Source organism: Falco cherrug, chromosome 10 (assembly GCF_023634085.1).
Source record: "Falco cherrug isolate bFalChe1 chromosome 10, bFalChe1.pri, whole genome shotgun sequence".
Lineage (NCBI taxonomy): Eukaryota > Metazoa > Chordata > Aves > Falconiformes > Falconidae > Falco > Falco cherrug.
This window is the reverse complement of record NC_073706.1, coordinates 3763097-3775815: the sequence shown is the minus strand read 5'-3', so window position 1 is coordinate 3775815 and position 12719 is coordinate 3763097.

Here is a 12719-nt window from a genome sequence, read left to right as displayed (position 1 = left end):
GCACAGAAGCTCCACTAGCAGTAACTGATGATGGGTTTCTTACTAAGTGCTGTCTTATTAACAGGGACGTGCAGTCACCTGGGTGCACAGCCAGACCCGCTGCACAGCCTGTCCTGCCAAAGAGTCCCTTAAACCACTGCAGCACTCGGCAGGATGAGGTGGGGGACAACAAGCTACTTCTTCACCTGGAAACAGTGTTCTGCATTTAATCTCATTTACTGTATCCTTTGTTTTCAGCATCCAAAGCACAAATTGTCTAACCCAAGGAGATTGTGTGGACAGCTGGGAGAACAAACAGAAGCTTCTGGATCAGGAGGGCTGGAGATCTTGATGGTTCTTCACCAGATCACTGTCTCCTCAACTTGTCACTTGGGAAACCAAAGCGTGAGTTTAAACGCAGTGGCGCAGTGACTCAGCTGGCAGCACTGCTGGCTGTGCTATGCCTGATTCAAATCCTCCGCTTCAGTTGCTAGACCCAACAAGCAGAGCTTAATAAGTCCCCAAAATACAGCGGTATAGTAATGAAGAATGCTGTGCAGCACTTAGCAATAGAAAAGCATGGGTAATGAGGGACTTAATTTGGAACGTATCATTTGTCAGATAATTTGGAGGCACATCTCAAAACAGTGCATAAGAATGCGGTTTGCTGCACCAGCTGAAGTCACCCCAACGGTTCTTTCTTTGTTGCACATCCCTTTTAAAATCTAAGCCTTCAGAAAAGAACCTGGAACCAACAAATGACATAAAAGAATAAATGTTCACAACACATATTTTGGGATTGGTTCAAACACAATATTAGAAAGCCAAATTAATTGTGTTTGTATCAAACCCAAATATATTTTATGAAACAATGAGGCCTCTTAAATGGCTAACTGCTGCCCAGAATATATTTTCCCTGAACCAAACTAGATAACAGCATATCCCTCTTAAATTGGTCAGGAGAGCTGGCTGCCAAATGACAATTCTGTGCCCCATATTTATTCACCATCTGTGACTTCCACATCAATTTCCTCATTTAAAAAATAAAAACTTTATTTTTTTTTCTTTTTTCCACCCTCTCTCTTTTCCCTTCTCTGCCAGAGCTGCAGGGTAGATCCAATGTCTGAAAGCCAAGCTGTATTGTCCTTCCTGCTGCAGAAATGGGTTCTGCTGATGATGCATGAGGCACGATGGAGGGTGGCTCGGTCCTCTGCAGCGATGTTGTCTTTGTGGCGTGTGCGGTAGTTGAGGTTTGTTTATGCCAACAGGCGGTGGATGGGCAGCAGGAGGAATTCCCTCAAGTGACCTGTCTTTCCCCAAATGAATGGTAGAGAGCATGAAAGGGAAAGGGGAGAGGCAAGTTTGCCCTTGTGGCATCCTTTCCCAACCGAAAAGGCTGTGTTTGCCTGATAAATGCTGGCTTACGTAGGAAGCAACCAGATCCTAAAAAAGGGGGAGGGTTAGCGAAATTGGTTCAGGAGTCTAGTGATCCAATATGACTACATTTCTTCTACTTCTGTTCTTAAAAAACCACGACATTTTATGAGTAAAGAGTATTCATGGTGCTATGTAGCAAGATTCTTAGGACATCTCCATGCTCATCACCCACCGCCACAGGCGGGGAGCAGGGCAGGCCGCCTCTGGGCAGGAGTTAAGCCTGTAGAATGTGGCAGTAACTGATTAGAGAGTTTTTTGCCTATCTCGTGACACAAGAAACATAGGGTCACTCAGGGGCATTAATGGCAGCTAAATTGATGGCAAGAAATGCTGCTTCATGCAGCGTGTAATCAGCCAGTGACACCCCCCCACCCCCCACCCCCACTGTTGAGAGTCAAGCAGCCAAACCTGGTGCAGAATTTTGGGGGTGATTCTTGCACTGCATATTATAAATACGTACTCACCAGAGCACCCAAAGCTCAGGCTATAAGGTAATACAAAAAGAATAAAATTCCCAGAAGGAATTCCTCTTGCTTTTCCACCTGGATTTTTTGCAACCCTCATCCGCGGCATTGCACACCTGTTACTATAGTAGCAGACCAGGGCATTTTTACTCAGAGATGATATTGGCCACTCTCAGAGAGAAATCAATCTGCTACAGCAGAGCCAGGGCTGCTGCATTTGAGAAAAGACAGCTGCTATCAAAGTAGTTCATGCTTGGCTTAGAGGTCTCGAATTGTAAATAACACTGGCGCATTTAAATTCTGAGCAGAATTTATGATTGAGCCGTAGATAAATACATTCTCTCACAATTACACATTACTGTTAGGCTGATCTCTTGCAGTTCCAGAGGGTGGATCAGTTAAACACTCCTGACGTTTGTGTGTTAGAGCTGGAGCAAAAGCTGGAGAACAGGGTTGCTTAGCAGAGGTTTTCCCTGAGCCACTTGTCATCGAGCTTCGCCCAGCCTTCTGGTGGTGGTTGATGTGACCCCGTTTTGCAGCCAGCAGTGAAGTGCGTACCTCTCTGCACAGCTTGCATGAAACACAGGCCTGAAACTTGGGCTCAGGTTTTATGAACCCTTCCAAACCGCTCTGTGAAATTGATGTAAATGTAAGCGTTTCTGACAAACTCCAAGAACTGATGTGTTTTCCTCTGGGTTTATGTTGCGCTGCATATACTTTTGATGGCCCTAAATCAGAAACCTATCTGAACTTTCTTTGCTGTAGGCACGAGGTGGAAACTCCACGAGAGGAAGCTGCCTCAGGCCAGTTCTGGTACTTAACAGACGTTCCGGGAAACAGCCGCAGAACCATTTTTCACTCAGAGGTGTTGGGATACTCACACTCCTTCCCCTACCAAGGCTACTCGAACTGCAGATGTGAATGTCTTTTGGATGGAAGCCTCATCCAGTCATCCTTTTATCTTTACCCTGTCTATGCTGCTATTCCGCAGATGGCAGAGCAAGATGTCATCTGGAGGCAGCAGCTGGTGCGATGGGAGACGACGTGAAGGTATGTGCGGGGGTGTTGCTTGCCTGCCTGAACTGGGATCAAGTCAAATGAACAGTGTGGTGAAAGGAGAAAGGAGATGAAGGAAAAAAGGAAACACTCTCCCAGGCAATTTTCTTGGAGGAATAAAATTACAGAAGGAATGATTGACAAATTAGAAGCACTTTGCACCTAATTTTAATGCGTTTGGATCTTAGGGAGGAGAAATATGTTAAGTTTCAAATTACCCACTTTACCAGTTGCTGCTTTCTCTAGAATTAAAATCAACCTAGGCATTTGGTACTAAATCTTAAAGAACGAATTGCTTTCTATGGTACACTGCATTCTTAAAACAGCTTTATTTGAAAGTCCAGCTGAGCAAGTTAATTTAAGCAGTGAGCTGGTCCATGACAGTTGAGCAGTTGTTATTGAGGCCAGTTACTTCTATGAGTAGGAATCACACTGCCAGGTAAACCTCAGCTAAACGTGACCTTGGGCTCTGACTCAAAGCCATCTGATGTCCGACTTTCAATTGACTTAATGGCTCCTGAAGTAGATCTCAGGTGACGTTAGCCACCAGTGGGGTGGTGTCGCTTTATTTACTAGCCCCAGTGACCCACACTCCCAGGAAAGGAGCACTTTCCCCAAATCCTCTTCTCCACTACTCACTGGGACGACAGCTATTCCTGTGCTCGCCCTAGCACCACCCCACAGCAGGTCATGCCTCTGCCCTAAGGGCATCTCCTGGAGGAAATCTGATGTCTCTGGAGGCTATGTCCTTATTCTCTATGCTACATATGCATACGTGTGTTGCTCCCAGTGTCAGTGCTTGTGAGGCAGAAGGAAGGACTGAAGCCAAGCTTTAAAGTGCTCTTCAAGCTGGGCTGCTCTTCAGTCTGTCTTCGAAGCTCTTTCCCATGACCTCGGTCCTTGCAGGCCTGCTGGCAATACGATGTGTCCATTTTATTTAATGTAAGTGATCTGAAATAGCTGGTTCGACATCCCAGTTTAGTAATGAGACTTACTGAAGCTTATGAGCTGCCTTGGCTTTGCAACACAATTAAATTTCAGGAAATAGAAAATATTCCAGTGAGGCTGGTGGATTTGTAATACTATTTGAAGCTTAATGCATAATAAAAACCTGCCATTTAAGGTTTAATATAATATGCATCAGCCCTAAATGACCAGTAAAAACATTATGTAAATTTTTAAGGAAGTTATTGCCTCCTGTAAATGACAATTTATCAGTGGCTTGTAAACAAAGGGCTTTCCTCATGGTTATGAACCAAAGAGAATTGAGAAATGAGCAGGCATAAATGGGTTATAGAAACATGAGGTCAACAGAAAGCTGCACAGTATGAACCGGGTGGGTCTTTCTGTCAGCCAGGGCAAGGAAGTAATGCACTGTTCTTTCTGTGTGCCAACAGACTACATTCAGCCTCCCCGTGCCTAAAAAAAGATTTGCTTCAAAATAATGAGATTTTTTTGTGAGCATAGAGCCTGCTTGCAACTGACTTTTTATTCTTCTTCTCTTTTCCACTTGTAGTACTTGTTAAACATTTTCAGACTTTTATTTGTAAACATAAGGGTAAACCCCACCACATTTATTGTCAGTACGCCTCTTGTGTTAGTACATGAAGCTGAATTATGAAGTGTAACACTGCTAGATTCGCAGTTAAAGCGCCCGGGGGTCCTCGGAGGATATCTGCTAGCTGACACCACCTTTGGGAGAGAGGTAAAGCCGCTAATGCTGCCCAGGAGCCAAGTAGGCATGGGTCACATCCACCACTGCAGTGTGCCCTACGGAGGAGGCAGAGAGGGAGTGCCAGCAGAGACATGACTGCCCCTAAGAGCAGGTAAGTGTGGGAGAAGGAATGAAACCATAGTACAGTGGTTCCCAGGCTTGCTTTTTATTTATTTATTTATTTTCAGTGGGGATAGAGCTAGGCCCCAAGACACAATCCCATCACATTCAAGTGCCTAACATTATAATGGGTTTTGAAAAATGTTTTGACTATTACAGAGCCCTTTTTACAGTCATGCTATCAATTCAGTATGAGAAGATATTTTATTTTAAATGTGCTACAAAGACACGGAGGCATTTGCATTGTTAATTTCTCAGACGTCAAACAAACACCATTATTGCAAAATGAATGCAGCTACCCAGCTGAGAAACAGATCTATTCACTGCAAATAAGTGAAACTTAAAAAATGAATGAGTTCTGCTGATTGCAAGTATCATCAGAAATTAATAATGCTCTAGGAATTTTTCACACAAAAGATAATGAAAGAGTTGTGACTGTTTCCAGTTGTCGATCTTCATCCCTCTCCAAGGGATCATCACTGGCTTCAACTTTAAAGGTCCTGAGTAAGAGCACCGGTTTTGTTGTCAGTCTGAGGAACCGATCTTTTTGATGACTTATGATGGGACCCTCCAGCCTCAACAGGTGAGGCAGCTTTGTGTTCCCCTGACCAGCTGGGCTCCTCAGCCAGGTGCTCGTCTGCTGTTATTACCTCACCTCCACCAGATCCTTCTCGACTTGCACGTATCACCTGGAAAATGCCTAAACCCTCCCTTTCAGCGTTTGGGGGTGATTCTTGCACTGCATGTTATATATGTACTCACCGGAGTACCCAAAGCTCAGGCTATAAGGGAATATAAAGAGGATAAAATTCCCAGAAGGAACTTCTCTTGTTTCTCCACCTCGATTTTTTGCATCCCTCATTCGTAGCATTGCACACCTGTTCCTATAGTAGCAGAAGTTTAAAAAGCTTTATTTCCTCTCACACTGCACCCTTCCTTCAGCAGGCACTGCATACAATGCTGTTTTTCACCCTCCTGTTCCCATGTGTAGTTTCCTCCCTCATCTATTCCATGGCCATGACATTCTTCATATGTCTTTGCGTCTGTAATAACAACCTCTGCTCTTGGAAAATTAGGTGAGATGAACTTGTTATGTGACAAATTAAACATAAACAGCTCCAAAAAAATTTTTTTGAAGTATTTGTCTGTATATTCATCTACTAGATGAATATACTTTTTTATAACTAGAGTTATAAAAAGTGTGGAAGAAAAAAGTCTAGTGGAAATGATAATATGATTACTGCCTATAATTCTCACAAATCAAGCATATCAGTTATGCACAAATAGGTTGTCTGAATGTCTGGGTTTTTTTTTTATTATTATTTTATTCTTTAAAGCTGATTAAACAACTGATTGTAGGCCCTTATGTACCTTTCCACACAGTTGCTACTTGAAGTGGAAAGCAACAGCTAGATATTTATTTTATGACTATGCAACAGCCAGGCCTCATGGGGCTGAAGGCTGTATGCCCTTCTCTGTATCATCTTGTTTCAAATATTGAGAGAACACAAGAGACACATTTATTTACAGATGTACTTACTGAGGAACTAATAAACTGGTCTCCATGTCAACCTGTATTTTACTCACTTATTTGGCCTTTGTTTGAAAGCCTTTCCTCTGTGTGTTGAGCAGACACAGCTAAGGAATTAGCATCCTTTTTGTACCTTTAATGATACTATCAAAGCATGTGGCTCAAATATCACCTTGCAGAATTAGTGAAAGATTCAGACTTAATGTCTTTTCTCAGGAAATCACAGTACATCCAGCAAGTGCTATTTTAAAAAATGTTCAGGTATGACGACAAAAGCCTACTATAATGAGAATTTACTGCTAGGAGAATGGATATTAATTGTTAAGAAGGTTGCACATCCTTATGTGGATGGGTTGAACACATAGGGAAGTGCATAAGAAGGTATTTATTCTTTATATTAAATTTTAAGCTGAAAGAATCTATTGCAAAACAACCTCGCTACTGTTACAAACTCAAATGTTTTTCTGAACAAATTGCATTCCAACTTTGTCCACCTTGCTCACCACGAATACCACACTACTGGGAGCAGGCTCTAGCATGCAGCACAAGGAGAGAAAATGGGAAACGCTCAGCTCCCACTCCCCCAACAAAGAGGGCACCCAGCTGTGCCATCGCAAGGTAGAGACGGGTGGGAGGCAGATGGGAACAAGAGCTTGGGGAATACGGGTTTACTGTTGCACTAATGATGTGCCAGCATGTGCTTCTCTTGCCGACAGCAGGGAGTGTCCCACTGGAAAACAGCAGCTTTCCTATCACTAAAGGCTCATATTCTTCTTCCTGATCTTGATTTATTCATTCATCTGAAGAGAAAAAGAGAGTACCTGCTCTTCATGGCAGCAGCATGGACGGGCCAGCCTGCAGCCCCCTGGGCTGGGCAGGTCAGTCGGTGTCACAAGGGTGGGCTGCTCTTCCAGGGCAGAAGCTCTTCTCTCTGGAAGCCAAGTTGCAGTTCTTTGGGACTGGCTTCAACACTGGCCCTGAAGTGACTCAAAAGAGGAGACGGTGAGTTCACGCAGCTGCCAGAGAACAGGCTTGAGTGGAGCTCACACTAGAAACTGGGGGACAAGCTCCGAAAATAAGCCAAGTCCTGTCTGCAGGTAGTGTGGGGTCCAGTCCGAGCACAGAGCAAGCCCTCTGATGCAATTTGTGAGGTCCTGAGCTTGTTTCCTTTGTATCCCACTACCTGTTCTCCGCTCCTGACCTCCCCCTCGCTCGGCTCTGGGCACAGCCAGATGTCTCCTCTTTCTCCTTATGCCACGTCAGCCTGGTCCAGGCAGGCATGCAAGACCAGGGGGGGCGAGCCAAAGCCAGGGGCCAAGTGAAATCTGGGCTCACAGGATTCAGCCCTGGCTACAGCCTAGCTCTGTGAGTTTATCTCCATCCAGAGGCTAAAAGAAAAAGATAGTCTTCCCATGGGAAACAGAGAGATGACATGGGAGACCAGAAAGACTGGGAGCTCCCTCGGACCCAGAGGTCCTCTGTGTTATGCTGCACAGGAGGCACACAGGATGAGTTTAAAAGCTTAAAGGGTTATTTCAGTTACAGCCTGGACTGTTGATAGAGCTAGAGTGCTAATTCCTACATCTATGCTCTCATACACTAAATACCATCTTAGGAGGATGTTCGAGTGTCTCTTGTGGGGATCCCTGAATAGTCCTTTGGACTAACCAAGGGTTTGTCTCTGTGTAAGTAAAAGGATTGGTTTATATTTGAGAGCAATCCTTACCTTTCCCTCGATAGGGTCTTGGCTTGCTGAGAAGCAGGCAGGCTTGATATTTGAGATTAAGTCAAAAGAGGGGTCCCTTAACGACAGAGCTTTGAGAGGTTTTTGTCCATCCTAAGAGGAAAAACAATATATTCTTATCAAATACAGAGTAATTCATATCAGCTAGACCACTGACACTACTCTATTTGTGTGATTCAGTAAACATATTTAGCAAAGATAATCAGGTATAGCCTGATTCAATACACTATTTACCCACCTGCTTTTCAGAAGAGCTTATTGGTGAAATAAAGCCAGAGAGCAATAGATCTGGTCATGCACATCCAGGCCAGTACATCGGCTTAGCGCTCATCTTTTGCTGATTTCAGTTGAGTCGGGCTAGGAGCTATTTGGTCTACTCCAAGTTTGTTATTTCAGGTGAATTTCAAAAACAACCCATAAAGTCATTTGATTTATCCTGCCAAAAGCTACTGGTAATGAGGTGCAGGCTGTATGCGGCACATACTCATTAAATATGTAGTGTGGTCATCCTGACATGGGCACCAGAACCTGGGTATAATGTATCTTGGTCATGTGCCATTGAACTAATGGAGCATTTTGGAACTACTCCATTTCTGAGCTGAATCCAGATTTTAAAGCCAGTCTCCAAAAGGTATCTGCTCATTTAATTCATTTGTGGTAATAACCTCACATGAGAGGCATTCATTTCCTCTTAACGTAACTATATTATGAAATTCTATTGTGAATGAGGCACCTGTAGGAAATCTTAATTAGTTTTTAAAGCTTTACTTCCTTTCAGACAGACAGATTTAGAAGGCACATTTGCCCTTGTACAAATGAGTCCTTACTGTAGCTCCGAACAGGCTTCCCAAGTGTCATTAGACCCAAAAATCACATAGTCTTTCTGAGGAAACAAAAACAAAGAATGAAACCTCCACTTGGTTTTGTGTATCCCACTGCTTTTTGGTAGTTGAAAAAATTGACAGAATACATTATATTCATATAAATAATAATATTTCTTTAAAAAAAATACATTTTGTCCCTAGGATCATAAAAGACGTAACTCAATGTGTTTGACAATGTACCACTCAAGTGACAATAGAACTTGACAGCAACTGGGAACTGTAATGGCATTGCTGCTTCACAGTGCTAGGGACAGCAAAGAGGGGACTAGAGAAGTCCTTAAATATTCTCAGGGAAAGACCACCACAAAGGGAAAACCACTGCTGTTGCACAGGCACTGTTTTGGCATATCGATGCAATGGACACTCGGCTCTCAGTCCATGGCATGCAGTTTGTGCTCCATCAAAGCTTTGCCCACCAGCACTCATCTCTATGTGTAAGTTTAATATTTACATAGCGATTCAATACAGACATTTCTGCTACTCATTTTTAGACTGGAAGAGGGAGGAAAAGCAAGATAGTTCCTGGCTTTAGATTCATGAGCAAATCTAGCTGCAACTGCATATGCAAAGGAGCTGCCTTGTTGAAAGCAAAGTGAGGTCTTCCTCATCCATGCTCAGCGCCATGCATTAGCTGCTCTTTCCAGCGACGAAGAGTAAATGCTACATCTAGGTAAGTACTGTTACCAGTGGAAAAGTGTTTTTTCTTCATCTTATCCAGCTCCCTATTATTTACGGTTAGAAGTTAAGACACTTTCAGTTTGGCATAGTGGATCCCCACGCACATGCAGAACCCTGGGCTAGCAGGAGCTTTGGCAGCTCAGGAGTGTGTTTCTTTTTGTTGTCCTGCCTGTTTGGAGACCCTGTTATTAAGCTCTTGCTGCCAGAGGGTTTGTTGCATTTGTTTGATAGATGTAAGTGCACCTAGCAAAGGGAAAGGTGAAGGAGAGGGGTCAGGTAGAAGACACAGCATTTTTGGCTCATATTTCAGTGGTACAGAGGTACAGACATATGTTTATAATCCAGATGATTTTTTTTATTATTATTTTAAAAATGCTTGAAAGATTAATGACAGCCTGGAAAAATCAATAGTAACTCATCACAGGCAAAATCTTCTGGAACACAAAACCCCACTGGGGGGGACAAAGCAAAATTGTCGCAGTCTGCAGCAGAGCTAATGAGCCTGTGATTAAAATTGAGGACTAGCTGTGTCACTGCACCTCTCCCACAAGTTTCCTGGGAAAAGTGCCCCATTGGAGTCCTAGGTCCTGAAAATAATTTAGACACCACTAAAAAAAATAATTAGGCAGTTTAGACTTCTAAATGTGATTTGAGAACCATGGCCCTTAATCTCTCCCTGCCTCGGTTTCCCCTCGTTGTGAAGTTCCCTTTCTCTCCTGTTGAACCTTTTTGGCTTCTTCAGACCATAACCTGGTGAAAGGCAGAGAGCTTTTGCTGTCTGAATAGTCACTGCTTTGCCCAAAAGGCTCCTGATCTTGCCAAACACCTCAAACTGCTGCTCTTAACAGAAATTAGTGAAGAAGCTTGGGATGAAATGTGCTTGAGAGGCAAAAAATCAGGTAAAAGCAAGAAACAGATTTCCAAGACAGAACTTTATCAAATTAAATCCCATCAGGAAAAGCACACTGTAAAGGATAGCCTTAAACTGGTGGGAGATTAAGTCATCTTACAACATATTTTGAACAGCAGCTTTGAGGTGTTCAGGATCTAGTAAGTTGTATGAAGTGGTGAGAAGATCTCTCTTCCAAGAATTCAGATAAAAAGAAATAGCAATTTAAACCCACTGGATACCCTCATCATTTCTGTGAATGCAAAACAAAGATGGAAAGAAGGTTGTGGAGCATTTCTGATATGCCACCTTTGCAAGTCTTATTCGGAAGGAAAGAATGAACCAGTGCATATGTTGAAAGCTATTCTAACAATATTTATCAGAAGAAAAACCCTCACAGAGGCAGCTGCCAAGGCTGAGTCAGAATGTGTCAACATCCTACTGCCTCCGATCTACATCAGATCTAAAAGATTTGGCAAGAAGTTTGGATCAGAGCAATTACCTATGAGGCTATTTGTTAAGGGTTGTCTCAAACACAGCACTCAGAGAAATTGAACTGTCAGAAGCTAATACAGGAATAATACGAGGACATTTCATCTCTATTGGACAACAGAGATGAATAGCAGGTAAGTCTGAATGGGGAAAAAAATTGAATATGTATTTGGCTTTAGTTTTTGTTAAAGGACTATAACATGAATAATGAATATTTTAAGGAAAGAAGACTGGGCCTTCAATTTCTTTCAATAATGTTAGTGTTGTATATACTGGTTTGAATAAAATACATTTCATAAAACACCTACACACAGCTCTGCAATGCATTATGGATGGCCCCTCTTGAGAAATCTTACATTGCTTTCAATTTTGACACAGTGATATAGTAATAATGGAAAATTCAGGCATAATATTCAGACTGCATCTTTTTTCCCCCTTTATTATTTTGTGCCACACTGGGTGAGCACAGATGCGCTTTTGTGCTGCTTCCGTAGGCAGCTCGCACGGCGCTGTGGTACTCACAGGAGGAGGTGTCTGAGGCACTGGAAGGTTGTGTCCTGCATTGAGTGGGCTGAGCATGGAGAACGGAGCAGGGTTTGTCACCAACAGGCTCCTAAAGGCACCGAGTTTCTGCACAGAAAGAGGCTGCCAAGGCTGGAGGAGCTGCCACCGAAGCACAGATGCGTGCCGTGCTTGATTAGAAGTCAGATCATGCAGCCCAAGAGGGGTCCCTCGGGAGTGATGGAGAAAACTTGAGTGCTTGGACGTCAGCTGAAGGAGCTCTCCATGTGTGTGGGAGAGCTGCAGGTAGAAGCAGCAAGGAGGCAGCAGGGAGAAAGCTGTAGAAGAGCTATAGACAGTATTTTAAGCTTTCCCATGCTGTGCTAAAGGGACCAGTTGCTGATGGTGCAAGATGGTCTGGAAAAAACATGGGGCAAGAAGACTCCTGCTTGTTTTCTCATGTGGGCAGAGGCCAGCAAGAAACTCTGTGGTGTCTTTACCCTACAACCTGGCCTTGCCACTGCTGCCAACTTTCAGAAACCTTCACAGAGACCCACACCGCAGGAAGAAGCCAGTGACTGGCCAGAAGATGCTTACCTGGCCAGATGGGGTGGTGAGGCTCCTGGTGAGGCTGAAGACAGGTCATCTTTGCCAGCGTCCATCGCACAGCCTGCTACATCCTGCCATAAGGCTGCAAAAGCCAGATGAAGTCAGGGTATGAGTGAGGCACTGGCTGCTGAGACACCAAGAGAGCCAGCGAACAGGCATGTCTGGCAGTTAGCGGCTGGTTATTTACCCAGTGAAGGGCCTAGAGGGCCTGGGCTGAGGGCAATGTGTAAAAGGCAATATTTGCTGGCTAGTTGCCTTCATGAATTTTGCATTGAGAATAACTCCCAAGGAAACAACTGCTCACAGGCTGAGATCGGGGCTGCTCTGTGTGGGGGGACCGCAGGGATGCTGTGATGTGCAGACATAGCCCTGGACCAACTGTCGTTCACTTGCCACATCTGCTTGGCTGAAAGAACCCAAAGACCACCTCCTTTTCTCCATGACATTGTCTTGAGCCTTCTCCCTATGTACCGTTCTTGATAAATCTGGATTTATTTCCCATCAGAGCACATGTTGGGGCTCTTACCTGCTGTGTTGGTGGGCTCTTGTGTTAACAGCAGGGCAGATGCATTTGACTTCCTGCTGTGCATGCACAGCCCAATTTCTAGGTAACCCAACTAT